Genomic DNA, 12,560 nt, shown 5'->3' on the forward strand with positions numbered 1-12,560 from the left:
TTTTGATCCTTCCCTTTCCTTCACCATTTCCAACGAATCAGTTAACTCGTGAGCATTTCACTTTCTCACTGCCCTCCTGCAGGATCTCTCAAGTGAAGAGACACCACACCCACCTTACCTTCCCCTCTCCTTGTCTAGGGTCTTGCTCTACCAGGCCATTCTTCTGGCCAGCTCTCTCTTGGGTGTGAAAGCCTTCATTGACTTTTCATGAGCTGTAGTGTGGTACCCGGTTTGTGGCCTCAGGAATATTTTGAAATTTTGGTTAATGTTTGCAAATCTATACTGGCAGCAGTCTTTGATTATAGGCCAAACAAATCATATTTCATAACATATACATGACAATTTTCCAAAAGCATATAGGTATAGGCTATGATTACTAATATAAACAATAAATTCCTAAATTTTAATGAATTTGTAACTTACTGATACTGTGTATTTTTTAAAAAAATTTTTTTAAACGTTTGTTTATTTTTGAGACAGAGAGAGACAGAGCATGAACAGGGGAGGGTCAGAGAGAGAGGGAGACACAGAATCTGAAACAGGCTCCAGGCTCCGAGCTGTCAGCACAGAGCCCGACGCGGGGCTCGAACTCACGGACCGTGAGATCATGACCTGAGCCGAAGTCGGCCGCTTAACCGACTGAGCCACCCAGGCGCCCCAATACTGTGTATTTTTAAATGTATGTGAATAATAAAAGTGAAGTGATGATCATGTGGAAGCCCTAAATTCATCCATGTGAAAAAGGGGCACTGACATTTCAAAAAGTTGGTAACCTTTGACTAAGAGCCAAGCTTCTTAAAAGTGACTCACAGCAACATGACCAGACCTCTATGGCTCTTAGCTGCCTCTCCTGCTCATTTTATAACTACCTACCTAGTAGTTTACAATCCAGGCACATTTAACTCTTTGTGGTCCAATCGCTTCTCGGCCTTTTGGCTAAGATCAAGTGTAGTAACTCTTTGTGGTCCCCATTACACAACATGCTATTTTTCTTTTATGTGCCTTTGCCGCTATAAACCTTTACTGCTTGACTTTTCACTGGTAAATCTTATTTTTTCTTGAAGACCCAAATAGAAGGTTACTTTATCCAGGAAGTTTTCCTTTATTCTATGAACCTTCTTACTCCCAGTTCTATATGCATATCTCTGTCTTTATACCCATCAAGTTGTATTGTACTTGAATACTTAAGCATTTATTTCCCCCACTGGACCATAGTTCCTTCATATCTCTACCTTTTCCAGTTCTACTTGGTATGCCCAGGTCTCTTGCACTTTATGTGCCATCAATAAGCATTCAGTGCCGAGCCCTTTTAGACTTTGTTGAAACATTATTAGTTGTCTCCAAATACCATGATGTTTACAGGGCTATTGAAAAAAATGATTTTAGAGGGAAATCCTTTATTACAAACTGATTTAAGCCAATTTGGCCATTCAAAATTGTGACAATATTTTGGTAGATATCAGTAACCTCCAGAAATCAATGGTCACTGAGGCTTATAGCTGTTGCTTACAGGTGAGGTTAACCCCTGTTGTCTCAACCAAATTCTGTCACATGTATAAATATTTATTAACAAAGAGGTATTTATTAACAAAAAGGCAAAGAGTCTGTAAGCTTGAAGTTCCAGCTTGCGGTCATTCTAGGCATTCTGTCAAGCACCATGAATAAAAGGTTCATAAAGCAGTTGAAACAATATGCCGGAAGCTTCATTGAGCTAAACTTCAAGTCATATCAAGCGACAAGATCTTTCAGAAAAGTGTATACAAAAGACTCAGAAAAGTCCTTAGGCCTAGGGAATGACTCTTGAAGATATTGGCTGTTAGCCTTGCTAAATACTTTGCTTCTTTCTCAAGAGTTGAGGTACTGGTATTATTTCTAGTTGACTTATATCTTGAACACCACTTATTTCACCGATGGGGGAAAAAGTCCTATATTTCTTTTGTTAAATAATAAATCCTTCAGTATTGGAGAAAATGAGAGCTGAAACACTTGAAGTATCTATCTCTGCAGTGTGGGCTTCTGATTACAGTTTTTCAAATGCTAACAAACTACCCTGAGTCAAAATTAAAACATACATGAGGCGCCTGGGTGGCTCAGTTGTTAGGCATCTGACTTCTGCTCTGGTCATGATCTCATGGTTTGTGAGTTCGATCCCTGCGTCGGGCTCTGTGCTGACAATGCAGAGCCTGCTTGGGATTCTCTCTTCTCTCTTTCTCTGCCCCTCTCCCACTAGTGCACACACACACTCTCTCCCAAAATGAATAAATAAGCTTAAAAAAAAATTAAAACATACTTGCTCACATATTTATATCACACTGTCTATGCATAGATATTTTTAAAGTTTCACCCAATAAAAATCCTTCCAATAGATTATGAATGGCAACTACCAAAATCAGAAGTCATTTTACCTTTTAGTAAGCAAGGTAGAAAGTAATTTAATGAAACACTATCCTTGTAGTTAATGTTATTTTAAGACAGAGTAGAAGTACATGTGTTGGTTTGGTTTATAAAATAGACTGAAATGTCATTTTTAAAAATTTTGATGTCAACAGTTATTTTTAATGCCAGACATAATTTCCGGGTTCATAATAAAATTCACTTTCTATTATAACAATGAAAACCAGAGTTCAATCTTTGTGATCTCAAGATTGTGTCTGATGACTCTGAACCTACGTTCGATAGTTGGTCTTATGAAATAAACTGACAACAGGTAGATTAACAGGAGAAAATGTATAGAAATGTATTAATTTTTAATATTACATGCTTGGGATATCAAAGGAAAACAAAAGTGAATTAGCAAAAATCAGTGAGATTTCGGAGCTTACCTATATCTTAATGGGGACGGGGGGAGGGGAGAGTGTAGGCCACTGAGGGAGAGTAAATGAATTTTAGGAAAGATGTAGGGCCCTTCATGGAATAGATGTATGAAATATTATCAGCTCAGTTTATTTTTTTATTAAGCTTTTTATTTTAATTCCAGTATAGTTAACATATGGTGTTATAGTAGTTTCAGGTGTACACATAGTGATTCAATAATTTTATACATTACTCAGTGCTTGTCATGATAAATGATAAGTGTACTCCTCATCCCCTTCACCTATTTCACCCTTTCCCCCATCCACCTCCCCTCTGATAGCCACTAGTTTGTTCTCTATAGCTAAGAGTGTGTTGGTGAAATTCCCAGGGAGGGGTTTATGAGAATAGAATTCCTAGGGAGGGTCTGTCTTTAGGCAGTTAGAAGGAGTTCAGAGAAATCTCTCTGCATTCTCTGGAGTGCAGAGAAATTGAGCCTTCAGCTCAAAGTAATCAATATATCAAAGTGGCATATTTTGGGCTGGCATGTCCTGAACATCTTCACATGCTGTGGATATACATGAAAAAAAGTCTATCAATAAATGGTATGTTTTGTCAGGAGGGATTTAGATACAGTATAGTCCCGTTTCCTCACATTGTAGATAAAGTGAAGGGGCAGCTTTGTTATGCAACTCACCAACTCTTAATTTCTTTTTGGTAAAGTGTAAAGTACCCCTAACTTCAAAATCAAGGTGTTACTGCCTTCTCTGAAACCTGTTGATTTATGGTGTAACATTTCATCATGTAAGTTAACATTTTCTTCTCTTCCGTTGTTCCTCTCTGTTAGCTTCTCTTTTAATCAATTTCAATGACATTAATCTCAATGGCATTCTTACTAATTATGCTTGCCAATAATTTCAGTTTTTTTCTGCATTTTGGAATTTTGCTTTATTCTATTATTCTTTATTATAATTTTTTATGCTACTTCAATCTTTTAAACTTTTTGGAACTTAAGAAGCATTGTGGGGAGGAGAGTTTAAGCTTCACTTTCTTGCTTTCTTGATTGGTTGCAAATGAAACAATGTATAGGTTAATTAACAAGTTTTAATTAGAGTAATTGCAATTCAACACATAAAATCTCTGAAGACAATGTGCCCACCTTTAAAAAAACTAAACTGATACCAACACCATTCTTCACAGAACTAGAACAATAATTCTAAAATTTGTATGGAACCACAAAAGACCCTGAATAGCCAAAACAAACTTGAAAAAGAAAAACAAAGCTGGAGGTATTACAATCCCAGATTTCAAGTTATACTAAAAGGTGTAGTAGTCAAAACAATATTGTACTAGCACAAGAATAGATATAGAGAACAGTAGAACAGGATAGGCAGTGGGGAAAAGACATTCTCTTCAACATATGGTGTTGGGAAAACTGGACAGCTAAATGCAAAAGAGTGAAACTGGACCACTTTCTTACAACACAAACATAAACTGAAAATGGATTAAGGACCTAAATGTGAGACATGAAACTGTAGAAATTCTAGAAGAGAGCAGAGACAGTTATTTCTTTGACATCAGCTGTAGCAACATTTTTCTAGATATATCTACTGAGGTAAGAAAAATAAAAGCAAAAATAAACTGCTGGGACTACATCAAAATAAAAATCTTCTGCACAGTAAAGGAAACAGTCAACCAAAGTAAAAAACAACCTACTGAATGGGAAAAGATATTTGCAAATGACATATCTGATAAAGGGCTAGTATCCAAAATCTATAAAGAACTTACCAAACTCAATACCCAAAAAACAAATAATCCAGTTAATAAATGGATAGAAGACATGGGTACACATTTTTCCAAAGAAAACATACAGATGGATGGCAGATACATTAAAAGATGCTCAACATCATTCATCATCAGGGAAATGTAAGTCAAAGCCACAATGAGATATCACTCACATGTGTCAGAATGGCAAAAATAAAAAAGAACAACAACTGTTGGTGAGGATGTGGAGATAAAGGAACCCTGGTGCACTATTGTGGGAATGCAAACTGGTGCAGCCACTCTGGAAAGCAGTATGGGGGTTCCTCAAAAGATTAAAAATGGAACTATCCTATAATCCTATGCTCTACTGGGTAAACCCAAAGAGTACAAAAAGACTAATTCAAAAGGATATATGCACCCATATGTTTATAGCAGCATTATTATAATAGCCAAATTATGGAAGCAGTTCAAGTGTCTGTTGATAGATGAATGGATAAAGGAGATGTGGGATTTATAGTAGTTATAAATATATCCATATATATATGGATAGTCTATTAGTCTATATATCCATATATATATATATATATATATATATGGATAGTCTATTAGTCTCTCTCTCTCTCTCTCTATATATATATATATTCAAAACCAATAGACTATATATATAATGGAATATTACTATGCCATAAAAACGAGATCTTACCATTTGCAACAACATGGATGCAGAGAGTATAATGCTGAATGAAATAAGTCAGAAAAACAAATACCAAGTGATTTCACTCGTATGTGGAATTTAAGAAACAAAGCAAAGGAACAAAGGGAAAAAAAGAAATAAATCAAAAAACACACTCTTAGCTATAGAGAACAAACTAGTGGCTATCAGAGGGGAGGTACATGGGGAAGGGTGAAATAGGTGAAGGGGATGAGGAGTACATTTATCATTTATCATGACGAGCACTGAGTAATGTATAAAATTATTGAATCATTATAGTGCACACCTGAAACTACTATAACACCGTATGTTAACTATACTGGAATTAAAATAAAAAGCTTAATAAAAGAAAAAACTGAGCTGAACAGAACATTCTGGCAGCTGTCAACTACTGTTTTTGAAAATCTGGTGGAAACTAAAATAAATCACATATGTTTTGTTCTTTCAAATACCTCTTTTAATCTCAGTAACTCAGATCATACTGAATAAATCAAAATTGATGGAAATAAAACAATTGGTGAAAATGTTTAAAATGAAAATGTAGCAGTTATACATACCATTATTGACAAAACATTTTAAAATGTCACGTTGTTACTGAAGCAATGCAAAGGATTTTTCATAAATTTGGTCTTAGAATAATGAAAAGGAGTGACATACATTATTCTCATATCCAAACCTTCAGCAGGATTTTAAAGGAAATTTTTTTGGCATTAAAGTTTAAAATGTACGGGGCGCCTGGGTGGCGCAGTCGGTTAAATGTCCGACTTCAGCCAGGTCACGATCTCGCGGTCTGTGAGTTCGAGCCCCGCGTCAGACTCTGGGCTGATGGCTCAGAGCCTGGAGCCTGTTTCCGATTCTGTGCCTCCCTCTCTCTCTGCCCCTCCCCCGTTCATGCTCTGTCTCTCTCTGTCCCAAAAACAAATAAACGTTGAAAAAAAAATTAAAAAAAAATAAAATGTAGACTTCCTTTTAGCCTTATTTATATTCATTATGAATATAATGGTGCACAACTAATTATCTATAATGTATTCCATTTTTAGGGAAGTGCTCCTACACTGTGGACTGACAGCTCTGAAGCCCGTCTAAATGTTGACGTACAACTTGCTTTTTTTTCAAACTACTGAGAACATTTTTTTACAACTATCAGACGTCATTCCACATAATGATGTCTTTTCCAACATTCTGCAACCATTAGAGCTACTTCCGTGAACGGTTTAGTATTTATCATCAGAGATGTTTTGCAGAAACTAACTTACTTGGATTGGTTATAAGCATACAAAGTTAAAAGGAAAATAACCTTTCACACCATACTAAAAGAATCATATGTTCTGCTGCCATGAGCACTATATATCATGATGAATTATAGATTAGTAGGCCATATCTCCTGAAAAATACAGAGAAGTACAGGAACATATTCTACAAGGAGTATTGGGTAATAGCCTCATCAATGTCTAAGTCAGCCCTAATGAGAATTATATTAATTTTTTCAGGCCAATGCAGTGGTCTGAATCAGGATTCAGGAATTGGTGGCTCTGAACTTCAGAGGAAAGATGTTTTCTATTATCAACCGTCAAGACTCAGGGAAAGAGAGAAAAAAAGACGACACACGGGGCTATAATCATGAAGTGTGTGGTGGAGGTAAGAAAAAAAAGAGTATAGAACCTAGAGGAGGTGGTTAGAGTGATCCTGAAATTGCCTAAGTTGCTACAGAGTGCACAAATGGTATTGACTTCTTGTCTGTAAATTAATTTGTACTTTTCTTATTTGCAAAGATTAACGTGTTTTCCTATGTGTTCAACAGTGTCTCAGAGTATGTTTGCCAAAGGTAAAAATACAAATGCTAAAAAAATCTTCATTTACACTTTTAAATGTTTATTTTATTATGATTATTATTTTGAAAGAGAGAACATGAGTAGGGGAGGGGCAGAGAGAGTGGGGGTACAGAGGATCTGAAGCAGTGAGCTGGATGTAGAAGGGGGGGTAGGACTCAAACTCGATTGCTCAAACGACTGAGCTACCCAGGAGCTCCTCTTTTACACTTTCCAAAAATCAACAAATGTTTATTAAATATCTGTTATATTCTGGTGATTTAAAAAAAAAAAAACCTAAGAAAGATGGCCCCTATCCTGAAAGGCTTCCAAATGTCTAGAAGGCTATCATCTTTGCATGTAACTAGTCTGTACTGTGAGGTAAGTATTAGATTAGTGGGTGAATCAAATATTACTGAGACAGCAATGAATTCCTCTGTAGTGTCTGGGGAAAGTTTTCTTCAGGAAAAATATTTCCACTCGAAATTATCCTTGAAGACTGAATTGAGTTATGCTAAATTCAAATCATTTAAAAATTTAATTCAGGGCACCTACCTGAGTGGCTCAGTTGGATGAGCATGTTACTTTGGCTCAGGTCGTGATCTCGTGGTTTGTGAGTTCAAGCCCCATGTCAGGTTCTCTGCTGTCAGTGTGGGGCCCACTTTAGATCCTCTAACCCCTTTCTCTTCCCCTCCCACACTTATACTCTTTCTCTCAAAAATAAATAAATGTTAAAAAATTTAATTCAATTATACATTGGGGAAAAAAAATTATAGCCCTATCATAAATGGAAAACCACATCACCTGTTATAAGTAGTAACAGTAAAAATAAACATAATGAAACAAAAGCAACTTAAGTATATTTTATATTTAAATAAAATAGACTATAAGTAATGCTAAATCTAATCAATTCATAAAATACATATTAGAATTAAAATGGACTTATTTAAACTGTCGCTAATAAGATGACATTCAGGTTAATGTTTCTTTTTCAAAAAATTTTTTTCAATGTTTATTTTTTGAGAGAGTGTGTGCATTTTTTGAGAGAGAGACAGAGACAGAGACAGAGCATGAGTGCAGGAGGGGCAGAGAGAAAGGGAGACAGAACCTGAAGCAGGGTCCAGGCTCTGAGCTGTCAGCACAGAGCCTGATGTGGGGCTGGAACTCATGAACTGTGAGATCATGATCTGAGCTCAAGTTAGCTGCTTAACCTACTGAGCCACCCAGGCGCCCGGGTACTGTTTTCTATATCTTATGCTACCTTTGAATAGTCATGGCAAGTTCAGTTACCGAAAATTGCACATGTTCACATAACATGAATAAGGATATATTACCATTTTATATATTTATATCTAGGTCTATATTATCTGGCTGTCTCTTCAACTGGATTAACATGATATGCTTTTAATTTCTATATTTATCTATATTGTGCATTTCTGGATCAAGCTAGATTATTATCACTTAGAACAGAAACTACCCACTTCCCTTTGCATCAGTTCTTTCCCTTTCTGTAGCAACATGAGGAGGACCCCATGAACAGACCTGCGTGTGCAAAGAGGTGTTTGTTATTACAGGAAGGGAACCTCAAATTAGGAATCTAGGAGCTTACATATGAGAAGTACAGTCTCTGGAGAGACCAAAAGAAGCCCAATTTCTCTAATGTAAAACAAATTCTACTTGGAAAGAAAAAGAAAGGAGTTTGGGTTCTTGCCCAAAGAAATCTAAATAAATGTCTCCAGAGGGGAGATGAGCATTTCAGAGTTTACACTCCAGGGTTTTAGATTTATAAATAACCAAATGAAAATTCGACCTCTTTTTATTTTTCCAGAGAATCGTGAAATGTTAAATGAGGTGTTTAGAAATTACCCTTGCTTACAAGCAGCCTCAAAGGTGTTGCCCTCATAGGGAGAGCGATGTCTAGTCATGCTTCGTAATGAGTATCTCTAGTGACTGCACGAGGAAGGACTTCATACTTCTGTAGGTGGGAGATAGTTTCCTCTCTGCTGATTCCCATTTGTTTGGGTCCACTAAAGTCACCTATTTTGTCACCCACCACTAGTGTCGTTGATTCAAACTGTGCAGATTTGGACAGAATTCATCTGTCCTCTGCACCCTGGCCTGATGTCGTCTGGCAACTGCCTGAGCCATTTGCACCTTAAGTATTTGCATGGGAGGCTGAAGCCCTACTCAGTCGTGAGTTCTCCCAGCTATTCTTAAAGGTCTTGCTTCTTTTTTTGAGGCTTATTCCTCTGTTGATAAGTCAGGTGTCCTCTGTTCAAGGAGTTTCTTACCTCTATACCAGCCATTGGATTTCTACTTAGTTAATTAATACATCACAGGCTAAAGAAAGAAAACGTTCTCACTTAGAAGACTGAAAAAGTTGAAAGGCATGGTTTGTGTGTAGGAGCAAGTGGCAAAGGTGGTAGAGAAGCTGTAAAAGTGGGTGGAAATTGTGATGGAGACCATTATTAGTCACCATGAGGGAGAATGTTTCCAGAGGAAAATAGTAAGTATTTTTCACCTGTGACTTTGAAAGTTTAAAAATGCCTTTCTCTTTGTGCCTCATCTTTTTCACGCTCCATTTTCCTTTTCTCTTTTTAATATAAGTGATGAAGGAGAAGAAACAAACTATTAAACAAATGCTATAAGTATGGGTGCTCTTGATTTCTTTCCTGCTTTTCCTCTAAAACAAAACTCCTTTGAAAATACTCTTCTCCACATTCCTAATCCTATCATCAGTGAAACTACAGGTATCCCTGCTTAAAAAAAAAATTAAATCCAACTTAGTTAACATATAGTGCAGTATTGGTTTCAGTGCTAGAATTTAGTGATTCGTCACTTACATACAACAGCCAGCGCCCATCCCAACAAGTGCCCTCCTTAATGCCCATCACCCATTTAGTCCAGCCCCCCACCCAACACCCCTCCAGCAACCCTCAGTTTGTTCTCTCTACTTAAGAGTCTCTTATGGTTTGTCTTCCTCCCTGTTTTTATATTATTTTTGCTTCCCTTCCCCCATGTCCGTTTGTTTTGTTTCTTAAATTCCACATACGAGTGAAATCATATTTGTCTTTCTCTGCCTGACTTATTTCACTTAGCGTAATACATTCTAGTTCCATCCACATTGTTACAAATGACAAGATTTCATTATTTTCTGAAAGTAGTATTCCACTGTATATATATATACCACGTCTTCTTTATCCATTTGTCAATTGATAGACATTTGGGCTCTTTCCATAATTTGACTATTGTTGATAGCGCTGCTATAAACATTGGGGTGCATGTGCTTCTTGGAATCAGCATTTTTGTATCCTTGGGTAAAAACCTAATAGTGCATTTGCTGGGTCGTAGGGTAGCTCTATTTTTGATTTTTTGAGGAAACTCCATACTGTTTTCCAGAGTGGCTGCACCAGTTTATTCCTGCCTGTTTGGAATGTCATGTTTCACCACTTCCTTTTTACAAAGGGCGTATATTACTAACCTGCTTTTGCTAACTAAAAGAAATCTGAAGAGGATTTTCACTTATACAGAGGAATGACAAAAAGGGAAATTAAGTTCAGTGTTGGTTTTGCAGCAAGCTGTATAGAGGCAGCACACACTTGGGGCAGCGAGAACAGCCCCGCCAAGCTCCTTCCTCGGGATCTACACTCAGCATCTCAGCATCAAGCCACCAGAGCTTTGAAATGTGTCTGTGGGCATGTGTTTGTGTATTTCTTGGCGAGACGTGTCCTAAGATATCAGAAAAGCCAAAGAAAGTTTATTTTTTGGGTCTAAGAATGCTCAAAAAATTTTCATACACATTAATGGTAATTTCTTCTTCACCTTATGCCATTTTGGCTTATGGAAGTTTGCATAGGAACATTCTATATTCAAATAGTAGGAGAGACCTGCATTTTACTATGCTTGCAGCCCTGAGGAGGTTTGTCTGATAGGTTGACTGAGTAGCAGCTGTGAAGCTCTTCAGGTAGTTTTGGTTTTAACTAACAGCATTCAAGAGAATATAATGAGATGATAGACAAATAAGACTGCAGACAAAATCTGACTTTATTTCTTGGACATAGAGTGTGGTTATAAATGAAGATAAGCACATGAGGAGGAAAAAAAAAAAAACCCTAGCATTTATCAAATACTTACTAGATACCAGGTAATATGATGTAGATATTTGAGTCAATGCTTGACCCTGAACTAAGGAATGTACAAAAAACTATGAAGGGAGAGAAATACGACTGCCTTTTGAGGCCTTATCTACAAAATCAGAAAAATTATCCTAAAAGGAAAGATGAATTATAGGCCCAGAAGATTCAATTATAAAATAACCGAAGGTTAATATCCCTTTCTTCATTTACTGTGCCAATCAAAAGGGAAGCTGATTATTAATGGACACTTAGAGAAAAAACAAAAAATGGAGGCAAATACTGAGAATTCCCAGCTATGTATGAATCAGGAGATCTCCACACTGGAATATTATGACATGGCAAATATAGCTGTCGAGGAGGAAAGACTTTTCCTAGACCCTCTTATGTTCTGCGTCTGAGCCTGATAATTAAACTGACAAAAGACAGATTAGTAGGAGAAAAGCATACACATTTTATTTGATATCAATATTTGTACATGTACACAGAGCTTTCACATGTAAGAAACGAAGACTCAACAAAATGGATGGGTCTGAGAACTTACATACCATTTTAATAAAGAACAATAGCTTTTGGAGATGCTACAGGTAAAAGGTATGTGTGCTAGGGCGGTAAACTGTAGGAAAGTGACTGGCAAATATAAGAGGGAAACTAACGGAAGGTAAGGGTTATTTTGGTAGGTTTGGTCATACTGATGTTCATCTTGGTGTCAGCTCTCCATCTCCAGTGATAAAAACTGATAAGAATATTCTCTTCTGGGAAAGGGAATATTTCCCACAGGAAATTTATGCCCCACTTTTAGGTAGAAAGGGGAGATTGGAGACCCTTTTTGCATCTGCTTTTCTTCAATTGCCTTAGGCTCAAAATAATCAATTTACCAAAGTGGCATTTTGGGGGGGGAGGTATGTTTGATCCCTTTTGTGGACATATGGTGGGGAAAGATAAACTGGTTATATATATGCCCAAATTGAATAACCCACTTTCCTCATTCTGATTCCTCATTCTGCAAGAACATTTCTATTCAGTTGGCTTTCCATGTAGCTCACTTCTGGGGACAGGATGCCACAGGGAGGTACACATGGCAGAGAGCTCTCATTAAAAATAAAGTACTAACGTACAACAACGTATACTTGTCTCTTTTGTCTTTTGATAGGTTAACAGAATTACTGAGGCCAGTCTCTCTAGGGTCCCTATGACTTTGAGTTTTTGTACTTTCAGGACTGAAATACAGAATCTAACTGTTGTAGAATCACTGAGACCAATGTCATTTCTGGACACCTACAAAGTGGGGACGCTAGTGAGCATTGATCGGGTGATCATCTCTTTCTTTTATTTCATTCATTCTTTGAACTT

General features: G+C 36.9%; 1 pseudogene; it reads left to right on the forward strand.

Annotated features, from left to right (window-relative positions):
* The first annotated feature begins 916 nt into the window (after window positions 1-916).
* On the forward strand, window positions 917-1,087 carry LOC121040570 (uncharacterized; annotated as a pseudogene).
* Window positions 1,088-12,560: the final 11,473 nt, after the last annotated feature.

The sequence above is a fragment of the Herpailurus yagouaroundi genome, unplaced genomic scaffold (assembly GCF_014898765.1).
Source record: "Herpailurus yagouaroundi ecotype Mexico unplaced genomic scaffold, PumYag 28, whole genome shotgun sequence".
Taxonomy (NCBI): Eukaryota; Metazoa; Chordata; class Mammalia; order Carnivora; family Felidae; genus Herpailurus; species Herpailurus yagouaroundi.